Source organism: Parus major, chromosome 5 (assembly GCF_001522545.3).
Source record: "Parus major isolate Abel chromosome 5, Parus_major1.1, whole genome shotgun sequence".
Taxonomy (NCBI): domain Eukaryota; kingdom Metazoa; phylum Chordata; class Aves; order Passeriformes; family Paridae; genus Parus; species Parus major.
In genome coordinates, this window is record NC_031774.1 from 32308276 (window position 1) to 32321120 (window position 12845).

At 37.2% G+C, this 12845-nt stretch overlaps 1 long non-coding RNA gene across 1 annotated transcript; it reads left to right on the top strand.

The window, feature by feature from the left end:
• Positions 1-7668: 7668 nt before the first annotated feature.
• On the top strand, positions 7669-10673 carry LOC117244595. The gene is made up of 3 exons (XR_004497997.1): positions 7669-7721; positions 8653-8805; positions 10639-10673. It is a non-coding gene; the product is annotated as an uncharacterized LOC117244595 (long non-coding RNA).
• The last annotated feature ends 2172 nt before the right edge of the window (positions 10674-12845 follow it).

Below are 12845 nucleotides of genomic sequence, written 5' to 3' on the forward strand. Positions count from 1 at the left end.
AAATTGCCAAGGAAACATGAATAGTAAAATACATGGCATTTTAATGTATCTCTCTGTGATCCAGAATGATAAGGCCTCAATGTGTCATACAAATTTAAAGTGAGATCATGGGTAATGGGGTACATATGGTGATCCTAAAAGAAAAGGTTACTATAGAGAATAATTAAAAAGCCCTTTAAAAAATTATTTTTGCTGCTTGGGTATTAGTTTTAGATGTAAAGAGGGATTTACTTTTCATTACCAGATGTACTGTCGCTTTAGACTCTGCAAATTTTTTGGTTTGGGAGGCTGTCATTAAAATATGTCATGGCTGCAATATGGAAACCTCAGCTTTGATAGGACTGTCCCATCCCTATCTGAACCTTTTTCCTCTGAATGAATCATCTGTGGAAGAAAAAGGAAGACCATGAGATTAGCTACATATTTTCTGCAGTGCTTTGAAAATTAAGGGATAGTTAAGTGATGTTTAGTACTCAATTTCATCCTTTCTCCCTTTTGAAGCACCTAACTGCAGTTCAAGCCAGTTAAGGGCTGTATCACCTCTAGAAGAATCCATTTCTCTGCTGTCTATAATAGATACCTGTTTTTAACTGAAATGACTGCATCAACATTTAATAGGGGTGCCTCACTGCTTCAATTCATCTACTAGTGACAGCCTCAGACACAGACACATGATGTTTAATTAATGCATAGGATGTATAGCAATATACATTAAAAAGTACCCAAAATTATTATTCATCATTACAGTTATTGAGTTAACTGCTGATATCATAACATAGAAGAATAAAACAGTGTTTTGTTCTGGACAAAACACAGTAACATTTTTGCTGTTAACATGATCTGGAACTACAAAGATTCAGACACTGGAAATGGTCTTTTCAACCCAGGCTATTATAAATCCTCAGAGCCCATAACTTGTTCAACATGTTAAGCATGTTAAGCATGTTTTCAGTGAAAACTGTGTGAAAATGCCAGCTGGCAGGGCCAAAAATCTTGTGTTCTTAGTTTCTCCTTTAAACTTTTGTTGTCTGGCTGTTCATGATGAAAAACAGGTTGGGAGGATTGTGGAGGGGAGCTAAGCTGTGGCACACAGGAAGCTGAACTGAGATGTCATGGAGTTGCTCTCTAGCACTCGAAAATGCCTGAATGAGTGGACAGCTGCATTTCTTTTGAACTGTTGAGATAATTTTGAACTGTTGAGGCAAAGAATTTTATTTTTTTTCCCTAGTAGGAGACCATATTTTTCAAATTATTTGGGAGATGATAGTGGAAGGAATCTATTTGATTTACCTTCCCTACATTCAAGTAGAAGGTGACAAGGCCCACTACATGCAGACCAAGACTGAATGGTTCTAAATTTTCAGTCAGATAAAAGTTTCTGTCACAAAGACACAGAGAAACTAGAAAACTGTTTAACCATCCTCTGTCTTAAACCTGTTCTAAAAAGACTAGGGAACATTTAATGCATTTTAGCAATGAAGAAATGGAAGCCTGAATACAGAAAACGCATCTTCATTTGAAGTACCAAATAAATAAAACACAGAAATATCTGCATGCCCCTAAGCATATACAAAAGACTATAAATCTATTAATAGAGTCTTTATTTCCAAAATTATTCTGAATTCTTCCCCCAAACATTCATATTTTTGCAGCAGAAATCAATCAGTGACAGTCTGGTTTTATCATGGGATCAAAGCTAGACCATTAGAACCAAATTCTTGGCTACTGACATGAATATATATATATATATCATTGAATAATTTGTAATGTGGACTGTAAATGAGAGTTGGTGGTTTTTTTTGGTTTTTTTTTGCTTTTTTTTCTGGTGTGAGGACATAAGCTTCATATAACAGGTATGAAACATGAAGAGTTACATCAGTATTAAACTGGTCCTGTGATGTAGCTGAATTTAAATTAAATTTATATAACTAGTATGATACAATGAGTAACCTCCAATACCATCCAAAGAAACTTCTGGGCCATCAAATGTGTATCAGAAATGATTGACCTCTACTGTTCAGTTCTGTCAAATAAATAACAATTCTTCATAAAATAAAGCAGAGATTAATAGACAAATCAAACAAAGCCATTTTTCTGAATTGCCTTTCAAGCAATTTCTTGAACCTGACCTTTATAAACTTTGGCAGAAAAAAAAATCTCAAATTACATAAAAAAAGGGGAAGTTTTCAGTCTTTCTCTTTTCACCTCCTCTCTCAAAATTTTCTTGGTTGTTATTTTCATTAGAAGTTACTCTTTCTGCCTAACAAGTGTAATGTTTGTTCTACTATTCATTCAATTTATTTCTTTTTTTTGAATTTTCACCATATTTCAGAGTTGAAGAAAATAGCAGTTAAATGTAATACCCAAACATAAACTCACTTTCTAAGGTAAATCTCACTGACATACTATGATGCATTACATTCTTGTACTGTATTTGGCTGAAACAGAGCTAATTTTGTTCACAGTAGCTAACATGGGCCCACGTATCACATTTTTGGCCAAAGCAGCACTAACAATTCAGGGATGCTTTAGTTACCAGCAAGCAGGGCTTGCACAGCTTCAAGACCTTTTCAGCTTCTCCCTCCACAGCACCAGCTGAGGTTGTACAAGGTGTACACACCAGGGCTGAGGGTGTACAAGAAGTTGAGAGGGGAGAGAGCTGGGACTGATGGCTGCAGATGACCCAAGAGCTATTCCAAAACATGTGGCATCATGCTCAGCATATAGAGCTGGAGGAAGAATGATGATCAGGGGCGCACTGGAAGTGCTGGTGTTTACATGTGAGATGTCTGAACACCTGCCTGCACATGGGAAGTGGCGAATTAATTCCGTATTTTGCTTTGCTTGCACGTGCAGACTTTGCTTTATTTATTAAGCCATCTTGATATCAACCCACGGGTTTTCTCACTTTTCTTTTCCAGTTCTCTCCCACAGCCCTGCACGGGGGAGGTGAGTGAGCAGCTGTAGAGGCTTAGTTTCTGGCTGGAGTTAAACCACAACAATCCTTTACATGTGTTAGCTGGCCAATAATTTTGACACCTGCATTATGTCTGGCAAAGAAACAGAACTTTTTATTTCATCTTCAATGAATAGTTCATTTTTCTCTTTGAGTCCTGTGGCACAGTAAACTCTATCTAGGTGAGTGTGATGTCTGACTTGAAGGGAGTCTTTTGCTTCATTTATGGCCCATGCAAAATTCCATGGTATAGATGCAGGTAAGATATATAAAGCCACTTACGAAATATTTTCCTGACTGTCTTAATTGCTAGGTAAAATAATTTCAAAATTTTCAATACCACTATGTTAAATATCACAATACTGAAAAATGGCTTCATGGAGAGGAAAACTTTTAAAATAACCACTTAAAAAAGGCTATGGATTTTGTGCCTTTATGGAGGGTCTTGCTTAAGAACTATTCCAAGATAAGCATATGATGGTGAAAAGGTCTAGATAGAGGTTGCTCATTGCAGTTTCCAATGAGGATCTTTCAACAAGAACATATTATAACATTTCCTTTTGGTAGGACTGCAACATAAAGTATGCTTACTAACCCCAATGACAAGTGAAGTGCAAGGGCAGAAGCCTGGTGTATTCACATCACCACATCAACACATTTGTTCTCTTTTATTTCCACTTTTAAATATGAAGTAGTTGTGTTTAGCAGGTAGGCTAGAATGAATTTCTGTGTATTCATGTGTTTGGGTTTTTTGTGTTTATTTTTGTTCCTGTAAATTGCTTATTTAGTTCTTTATAAAGGCAAAATTATAACTTGTAAATGCTGATCATAAGGTAAACATGCAAAATCCCTCAAAGTTGCTCCTTTGAAAGGAGAACCCATTTTCACATATTGACACTTCTAAGATAAATAAATGTCAGTAGTGTACACATGAAACTATAAATAGACATATTTTCTGAGTTCTTCCTGCTTTCAATGACAACAATGATATTCCTTTACTTCAGTGGCTTTAGTGTTGCTTCATGAAGATTCTGTAAAGATAATAAATACAGTCTTGTCCTAGGCATGAAGTACAAAACCAGAAAGGCAGGTAATTATTGAATAATCTTTGTTTAAATAATGTCTTACTAAATAATAGCCCAACCTCTTAAACATACAGGCACCGTTCCATAACCCATTGGATAGACTGATGTTTCACCTAATTATGCAATAATGAATGATATTTATCAGTGATGCAAAAAGTTGAGTTTTCAGGACGTACTAGTTAATTCACGGAGCACAAGGATGCAGAATTCTGCAATGATGATTAGACATTTACAGAATCACAGAATCAGGTAGGTTGGAAAAGACCTTTGAGATCATTGAGGCCAACCTATGCCCTAACACCACCTTGTCAGGTAAACCACGGCACCAAGTGTCAGGTCCAGTCTTTTCTTAAACACTTACAGGTACAGCGACTTCACCACCTCCTTGGGCAGCCCATTCAATGCCTAATCACTCTTTCTGTGAAAAACTTCTTCCTAATGTCCAGAAAAACCTCCTCTGGCACAGCTTGAGACTGTGTCTTCTTGTTCTTTCCCTGGTTGCCTGGGAGAAGAGATGGACCCCCACCTGCCTACAGCCTCCTTTCAAGCAGTTGCAGAGAATAATAATGTCTCCCCTGAGCCTTTTCTTCTGCAGGCTAAGTCCCAGCTCCTTCAGTCACTCCTCATAAGAGTGTTCTTTGTGTCCTTGATCCTCCCCCTGCCTTGTTGCCCTTCTGTGGACACATTTCAGAATCTCAACATCCCTCCAGAGCCGGGGGGCCCAGAGCTGCACACAGTTCAAGGCTCAGTCTCTTCAGTGCAGACCACAGAGGAAGTGTGGTCCTCCTGGCCACACTACTGCTAACACAAGCCGGGATGCCTGTGACCAGTGGCCTTCCTGGCCACATGGGCACACTGCTGGCTCATGTCCAGCTGCTGTCAACAAATACCCCCCAGGATCTTTTCTGCCTGCTGCCCAACCATTCTGTCCCAGCCTATAGTGCTGCAGGGGGTTGTTGTGTCCAAAGTGCTTTGGATACAGCAACCTGGAATTTGGTCTTGTTAAACCTCACATTTTTAGATTCCTGCCTGTCCAGGTCCCTCTGCAGAGCTCTCCTACACTTCAACAGATAAACCCTTCCCCCCACCTCATGTCATGCGCAAATTTGTTAATGGTAAACTTGATCCCCTCATCCAGATCATAAATAAAGATATTGAGCAGGTCTGCACCCAGCTGTGATGCCTGGGGACACCGCTGGCTGCTGGCCAACAGCTGGATACAGCACCATGCACCACCACTCTTTGGGCCCAGCCATCCAGCCAGCTCTTAATCCAGTGAAGGGTTCTCCTGTCCAAACCAGGGGCTGACAGTTTTCCCAGGAGAGTTCTGTGGGAGACAGTGTCAAAGGCCTTGCTCAAGTCCAGGTAGACACATCCACAGCCTTTTCCTCATCTACCAGACAATTAACAAATGAATCTTAGAGATCACATTATCTATTCCTTATGTCACTCTTCTACGTAAAAAAAGAACAGAATAAAAAGTGGAAGATATGGTAATGTTTAAAGTTTTTTGCATAAGCCAGGCAGACCAGGATTATTTGGTTTGTCCAACTATAAAAAAGTAATTCACAGATTAGCAGAAAAACAGAAAGCAGAAAGCTACTTATATGTATGACTCATTATTAAACAGGCTGATATGTACCAAATACCAAATGTATCATAGAAGAAAAATAATTGGAAAAGTAATATATTTTGAAGAAGTTGGGTCTTTAAAAAAAGAAAATAGGGGGAAAATTTCCTATATATGCTGCTCCTGAATAGAACAAGGAAATGTGAAAACAATGTCTTTGACAATGTCCCACATTCACACTGGATTTAGAATTTTTTCTGTTGGCCTGGAGCCACTGAATAATATACAGATATAAAACATTGGTAAGTACTGGGTGTCTGTAAACCATGTGTATATAATAAGCTGTATGTCAATTCCAGGACACAACCCCTGTATTTTATGCTGAAAGCCAAGCCTGCACCACCTGATTTCCATGCATGACTTTTGAAACAATAAACTATATTTTTAGAGCAACAGTCTGGATGAAAGTCCATACCTCCATATTTGCAGACACCCCAAGGAAATATCAATCATTCAAGGCCTTTCTTCTATTTATTTTTTTTTCCTAAAATACAGTAATAATGGTAAATAATAATTATAATCATGATAATAAAAATGGAAAAAAATCTGAAGTCACATGCCATACAGCTACTCACCACCTGGAGACTAACGCCAGACCTCCCTTCCCAAACCCAGACTGGCCACCCTTTTTGGAATCTCCCCTCAGTTTACATACTGGGGATGAAGTTCTGTGGTGTGGGATAACCCTTTGGTCAGCTCAGGTCACCCACCCCAGCTTGCCCCCAGTTTCTTTTGTGAACCTCCTCACTGACAGAGGACAAGGGAAAAGGCTAAAGATGATTTAGCAAAAATGACACCATTCCCATTCTGAATCCAAAAGAGTACTTCAGCAGCTACTGGGCAGAAGTTATCACTGCCCTAGGTGAAATTAGGACAAACTTTGGTTTTAATGAAATGGAAAATGCCAGCACATTCAGTTATTTTCCCATCAAAACTAAATGTCAATTAAGGTTTTAAGACTTGTGCAAGTATTCCTCTGTACCTGCACAGATTTCCTTTTCTCTGACCTGGAGAGCCTACACCTGAAATGAGATGGAGCCTGGGGGCCAGGCTGTGGGTGGGGCTTGTCAGGGCCATTAGTGCTCATTAGCACCTGCGGGTGCTGCCACTCACCTTCTTTCTCATAATAATTATGCCTCAAGCTGCAAAAAGAGAAAGAAAAATTACTAAAAGTACATATATTTTATGAAAAATAAAGTCTTACAGGAAAATATTGTGCTGGCTTAGTGGCAGGCAGCAGGAATATGGACAAAATCTGACAGATAGTGGTAGACCATCTAATTTTTTTCTTATATGGGAATACTGATTTGATTAAGAGAACTTCATCTGCCACACAGCACATGAATGAAGACTTATCTGTTTGACTAGTAGGGAAGCATTATACTGATTTTTGTCTGTCCTTTTCCTAGAAATGATTATGTGATCGTGAGGAATCTAGTGCCCCTTATTTTGCTGGTTTTTCTTAAAGCAATAAAATAATTGAGCATCCTTCTTTTTCCTCTGAAAGTAAATGTATTGATGAACCACTTCAAACAACGCTAATCAACAGTGTGAGAAGCCTGCAAGATAGGACATTGACAGGCAAGGTACTATTACTAATTTATTTGTCTCTTTATGGTTCAGTTAGAGGAATATCTTAGGGAGTGCAGCACATGTCAGTGTTGTCAGATGTTACACGGTAGCTGTCATAGTTTTGACTGATGTACAAGCACTACCTGCTCATGTTTGCCCTTCCTTTCTGTGGAGTGCACACAGGTAAGACAGCTTGTTGGTAATTTTTATTTAATGCTTTCAGTATCTGCAGCTGCTCTTTTGTTGAAAGTTCTGACAATGAGAGATTCCACCCACCCAGATTCCCAAGATTTCCACTGCAAGGGTTTCATCATGTAAACAAGGTTTTCCTCTGGGATTAGAATATGACTCTCATTTTTTTCTGATGCCTAGTGATCTTGGCTATAACTCTTTATGTTTTCATTTATTAGGAAATACCAAAAAGAAAAAAAAATCACAGGAATTAAGAGTGCAAATGGTTTTGCCCTGCTCAAGAAAGGTAATTTTCTTTTCAAAATTTTCTTCTGAAACAGATGTGTCCTAAACCTCACCTTATGCAGACAAGCTCATCCTAATTTGAAGACTTCTATACAAAACATAACTACAACTATGTGTCCAGGGAAGTCTGACATTCACAGACTTTAATCCACTCTCAGACACAACTGCTGCATAAAAAAGGAGGCATTACTGTTCAGTGTGCATAACTAGGCGAAGGCTTTAAACATGGCAAACATTTATTTTTAATATAATAGAGAAAGAAGCAAGAACAAGAATGTTTGTTCAAAAATAATCTTAGGCTGGGAAGCCAAATAAGCTTTATGAATGACAGTTCAAGTTGTGGTGTAGTTGTTCCAGGAAGCAAAAGGATTGTTCTTCTAGATGCAAAAGTGAAACCTTTTCAAAATATAGAAAGTCATTCCAGATACTACAGAAACAAATTCAGTATGCTGTCAAGACTATTTCTCCAGTATGGTCTGGCCAGTAAATCCTAGGAATTAAAGGAAATATGCATACCTTGAAAAATGTTTTAGAATATTTTCCTCTAACTATGGAGTTTAGTATGGAACAGAAACTCCCCTTTGCTGTATTTTTTCTTGTCCTTCCCCCTCCCCATCTTTTCATCTGAGCAACTGGTTCTGCTCTTAGGTTAGCAAAGGCCAATGGAGCAGAGAGCAGATGGGCACCATTTCCCACTGATTACTCATCTACTTATTGGAAAGTTATAAGTGGTGGTGTTGTGCAAAATCAGTTTTATTTCTTTTCCTACAAGAGATTTGAAAAACACTATGTAACATAATTTTTAGAAATAGTTTTCTGGGTTTTTGCATTTCTGTCAAGATGGGGGTTTGGTTTTTTTTTTTATTTTTTTTATTTTTTTTAAACTCTGTTATGCTGGTTTTGTTATTCTGAGACCATATTTGTCTCACCAGGAGCCACTTTTTACTCAAAGGAATGTGGTTTGGCCACATCTCTTCAAGGAATCATAGCATCTCTGTGGTTTCTATGAACACTAATGTTTTCAGGGTATCTGCTGTGAAAATCGTGCATCCATGAGTACTGAAGCTCTCTGGCAATCCCTGGAGGTAAGCAAGCCTGCATTTTGAAGTGAGGAGGAACAGTGATGAAAACATGGGCATTTTTGTACCATGTGTATGAAACTCTGTTGAAAAATTTATCCAGTCCCTGGGCTGCTTCTAATAGCAATGTAGGATGAAAATGTGATTGGAAACATTCACAAATGAATGCTAATAAAAGAAATAACATTATCTGGAGTACTGACAAAATTTGGGTCACAGAAGAAGAAAAGACCAGGTTTTACCCAGCATTATAGCTCTTGCAATGCAGAATGGATTTTTTTAATGCTAGCTCAATAATCTTAATTTAGTCTTGATTTATAAGTATTTACTTAGCAGTCTGATTTTTCTTCCTTCAGGTATGAAAAGCAGAGCAACAGTATTACAATGTCTGAGGCAGAATTTGGTATTGGTGTCTTTCATTCCTTTCAGAAACTTTATTGACTTTTATTTCTTAATACCTAGGTAAGATCCTGATTTTAATCTCTAAGGCCAGCAGTGCCTTCACTGGATCTTTGTTCTACAACAGCACCTCAACAGGTGCTTACATTTCACTGCAGGAAATTCAGCATAAGGATATATTTACAGTTAAGCACAAAGTCACATATATTTGTGGAAGGAATGAATTTACATATATGCTTAAGTGCTTTGTTGAAGTAAGACCAGCCCAGAAAATATATGTAAAGATAGCAGAACATAGGAAAAAATCCTCACCACATGGAAACTGAAGCAACATTCCTAAATGGAGAGTAGCTTTACTGCAGGATTTGAGGGTAAAAACATAAACTGAGAAGCCATCCTTGGCAAATCTGAGTGAGCTTTATGTGTGTGTATCTCTTCCAGTGTCTTTGCTGTTGTAAGCTGCTAAGTACATATTGGTGTTCAGCTGAGTTGAAATTTAGAGTTATATATTTTGATGGACCTCAATGAAGATGTCTAACTCTTTTAAATAACCTTTAATTAACAATAATGACAAATGAAACATTTTAATATGAGAAACTCAGATATTTCAAAATTATTTTTTCACATTGAGGAGGAAATATTAAAAAAAAAATTCTTTAAGCCATTGCTATTATTCTTGTTAAATGTATTTTTGTAATATTCCTAGGAGATCCTGGCTACGAATAATTTTAGAATGAAACTGTGTCACAGAAGCAAAAATGTGTTCCTTGTGCATATTCCAAACTGCATATTCTATCTGGATATTCTATCTGGATATAATGTGCATATTCTATCTGGATTATGGTTGAGATTTTACTGGAGGACCAACCACTAGTTTTAGAGTTCAATCACCAATGGCATCCAAAAACCATAATTGTTTTTGTTCTGTGGCACTGAAGCTGTTGTGTCTATAGACTTTGGTCATATCCTTATTAAGGCATTAAATCTCAGCAGATGGATATTTTTAAGTTAATAGGGTGAAAAGAGATCCTAGTTTAAAAATCGTGTTCACAGATGAAATCTGGCTAGGTTACTTGATGATGACTAGAAGTGCTAATCTTTGAACATAATATTTCTTATATTCTTAGAATCATAGAATATGCTGCACACAGTTCAATTTACCTTTTCAGCTTTTTTTCATGGTCCATCAGACATTATGTCTTGCTTTCTGCAGCTTTTTATGCCAGTTTTAATTAGTAATCACAAGTTTCTTTGACCTTTGATAATGAGGTCTTGATCATGAGCACTTGACCACTGTAAATGGGAACATGTATTTCAACTAGAAATGGACTTTACCAGTAGCCAAGAGGACAGTAAACTCTCATTAGGCATGCAAATGCTATCAGTTAAAATTACCGTGAGATAGACCTTAGTGCCTTGACAGTTTCACATCATTTTAAGCTTTTACAGAGCCATGGAAATGAGCCTGAGATGGGATCTGTGGAGGTGATCCAGAAGATCTCCTGTTCAAAGTAGAACTGTCTTGGGTAGAGGTTTGTCTGCATTTTGGCTTAAATGTACTTGTGAGACAAACCGGAGTGCTGGCCTCAGGGTCCTTCGCGTGTATCCTCAGCACTGAAGTCGGCATAAACACAGTGACTGTTTTCAAATACTCATGGGTGGGATGAATTAATGAATTAATGAAGAAATATAAAGTCTTTTAGCTGTCTGAACTTATGGAATTACATGATAATAATTTTCTCCTTTTTATTCTGATTTAAGTCCTAAAGCTTTTTAATACAAAATCCAGAAACAAACAAAAATCTGGAGCCAGAATCCAGCATGCTCTCTTTTAGCATGGAAGATTATTTAGTCATTGGTTTCATTAATCAAAAAGAAATAAAGAATTGTTTTATCACAGAGAAATAATGTATGGTGTAACTCTTAATATATCCATTACTCTACTGAATGAAAAAAGACCGTGGACAATGGCATGTGTTAAAACAGGGTTTCTCCATTAAAAATAATTATAAATTACTTTATTACACCATTGTGCCCCCATTTCTTAGGTGAGAAACAGTCATGTTAAATCTTTCTTGACATTGAAATAAAATTACAGAAGTGCTGCACAGCTGCACATGCATTATAATGTTTTTTGAAGTAAAATATTTCATATCCAATTTTTTTTCATAATGCGCACGAGAAAGTGTTAATGATAAACATTTTCTCTGGAAGCTGTTAGACTATTTTAATTTAGTCATAATTAAATATTAGCTGAAAGTTAATGTTAATATTGGCAGGAGGAAGGTTATTTCTGTGGAGGAGGAGCATTCCTGCAGTCTGTCAGTAAGGTGTGTCTCAAGATAAAGGCTAGCAAAGTTCCCCAAGAAAGGTCACACAACAAATGGAAGCCTGACTGTAGTAACTCAAGACCAATTCTTCTAAGTTTCCAATTGATCAGAAAGATTTCAGGTATATTTCCCACCATGTTCTAGAGCACAAAACTTTTTATCTGGCTATTCAGAGTGATTTCTATTACTGCTGGCAAATTGATGTCTACTTAAAGGGTAAGATGAATTTTAATAGCATAAATAATGAAAAAGGAGAGAATTCAAGACAGGGCCAACATAATAGACTATTCTTTATTTGTAAAGCTCTTACTAGCTATGTCTTATGAAGGACATCTTCACAGCAGCACATTCACATCGGTTCAAGGATATAATTGATAATAGTAATAACAACAATAATAATATTAATGATATTAGTATTGATGCCGCTGTCGGGGAAAATCCTGCTAATTCAAGTGCATGTAGCTTTCTCTGAGCCTCTTCCTGCCTCACATATAGGCATATTTCTATTAAGATAGCGAGACTGTGAGCTCAGATCTTTGTTCTAAACCAGCAGCTGCTGTGATTAGTGTGGATTTTGCATATCAACATCATCCTGTATTAGAGGCATTTTTTTTTCTAATTCTTTTGGTATATGTTCATTGGGAATATGCCCATTGATTCCTTTTCCAAGGGCATACCATGGCAAGGGCTGCCAGGAATGCCACAGGCAAGGCAGACGCAGAGCTGGAGAATTCTGAGGAGAACTGTGTTAAGGCAATTCTCTTCCATTGGCACCAGGAAGCTAGAATTCAGAGAAGGCCATCTAAAATAATCAAAGGATTGAGAAATGAGATCTGTAAGCAATGCTAAGAGAGATAAACATGCGTGCTTTTCGGAAGAACTGGTTGAGTGGGAGGACAGGGAACATGAAAGCAATTTTACATGAAAACAGAGTGTAAAAATAGACATTGTAAAAGAAAAAAAATCTTGATTTAATTAACTATAGCTCACAACAAAGGAAGGAAGACCCCAAAGCCTGTAGATCTACACAGGTGGTGCTATTAAAAGTAGAATTTGTTCACTGCAAACAGTATGGAAAATAATAATACATTATAAAACACAAAATAAAACCAAAAATGTACGTTACCTATGTAGATATAAACCAAACACACATATAAAAGGTAGCTATGTAAAATGTCATATCGTGGGTCCTCAGGATTACATTTTTTATTGTGTTTGGCATTGTACCAAATGAATTTCTCTAAAAATATTGTACTGTTTGTCTTCTCTAATTTCTGTTTGCATAAAAACTTACCTTGTATTTCTTTATCATTACTG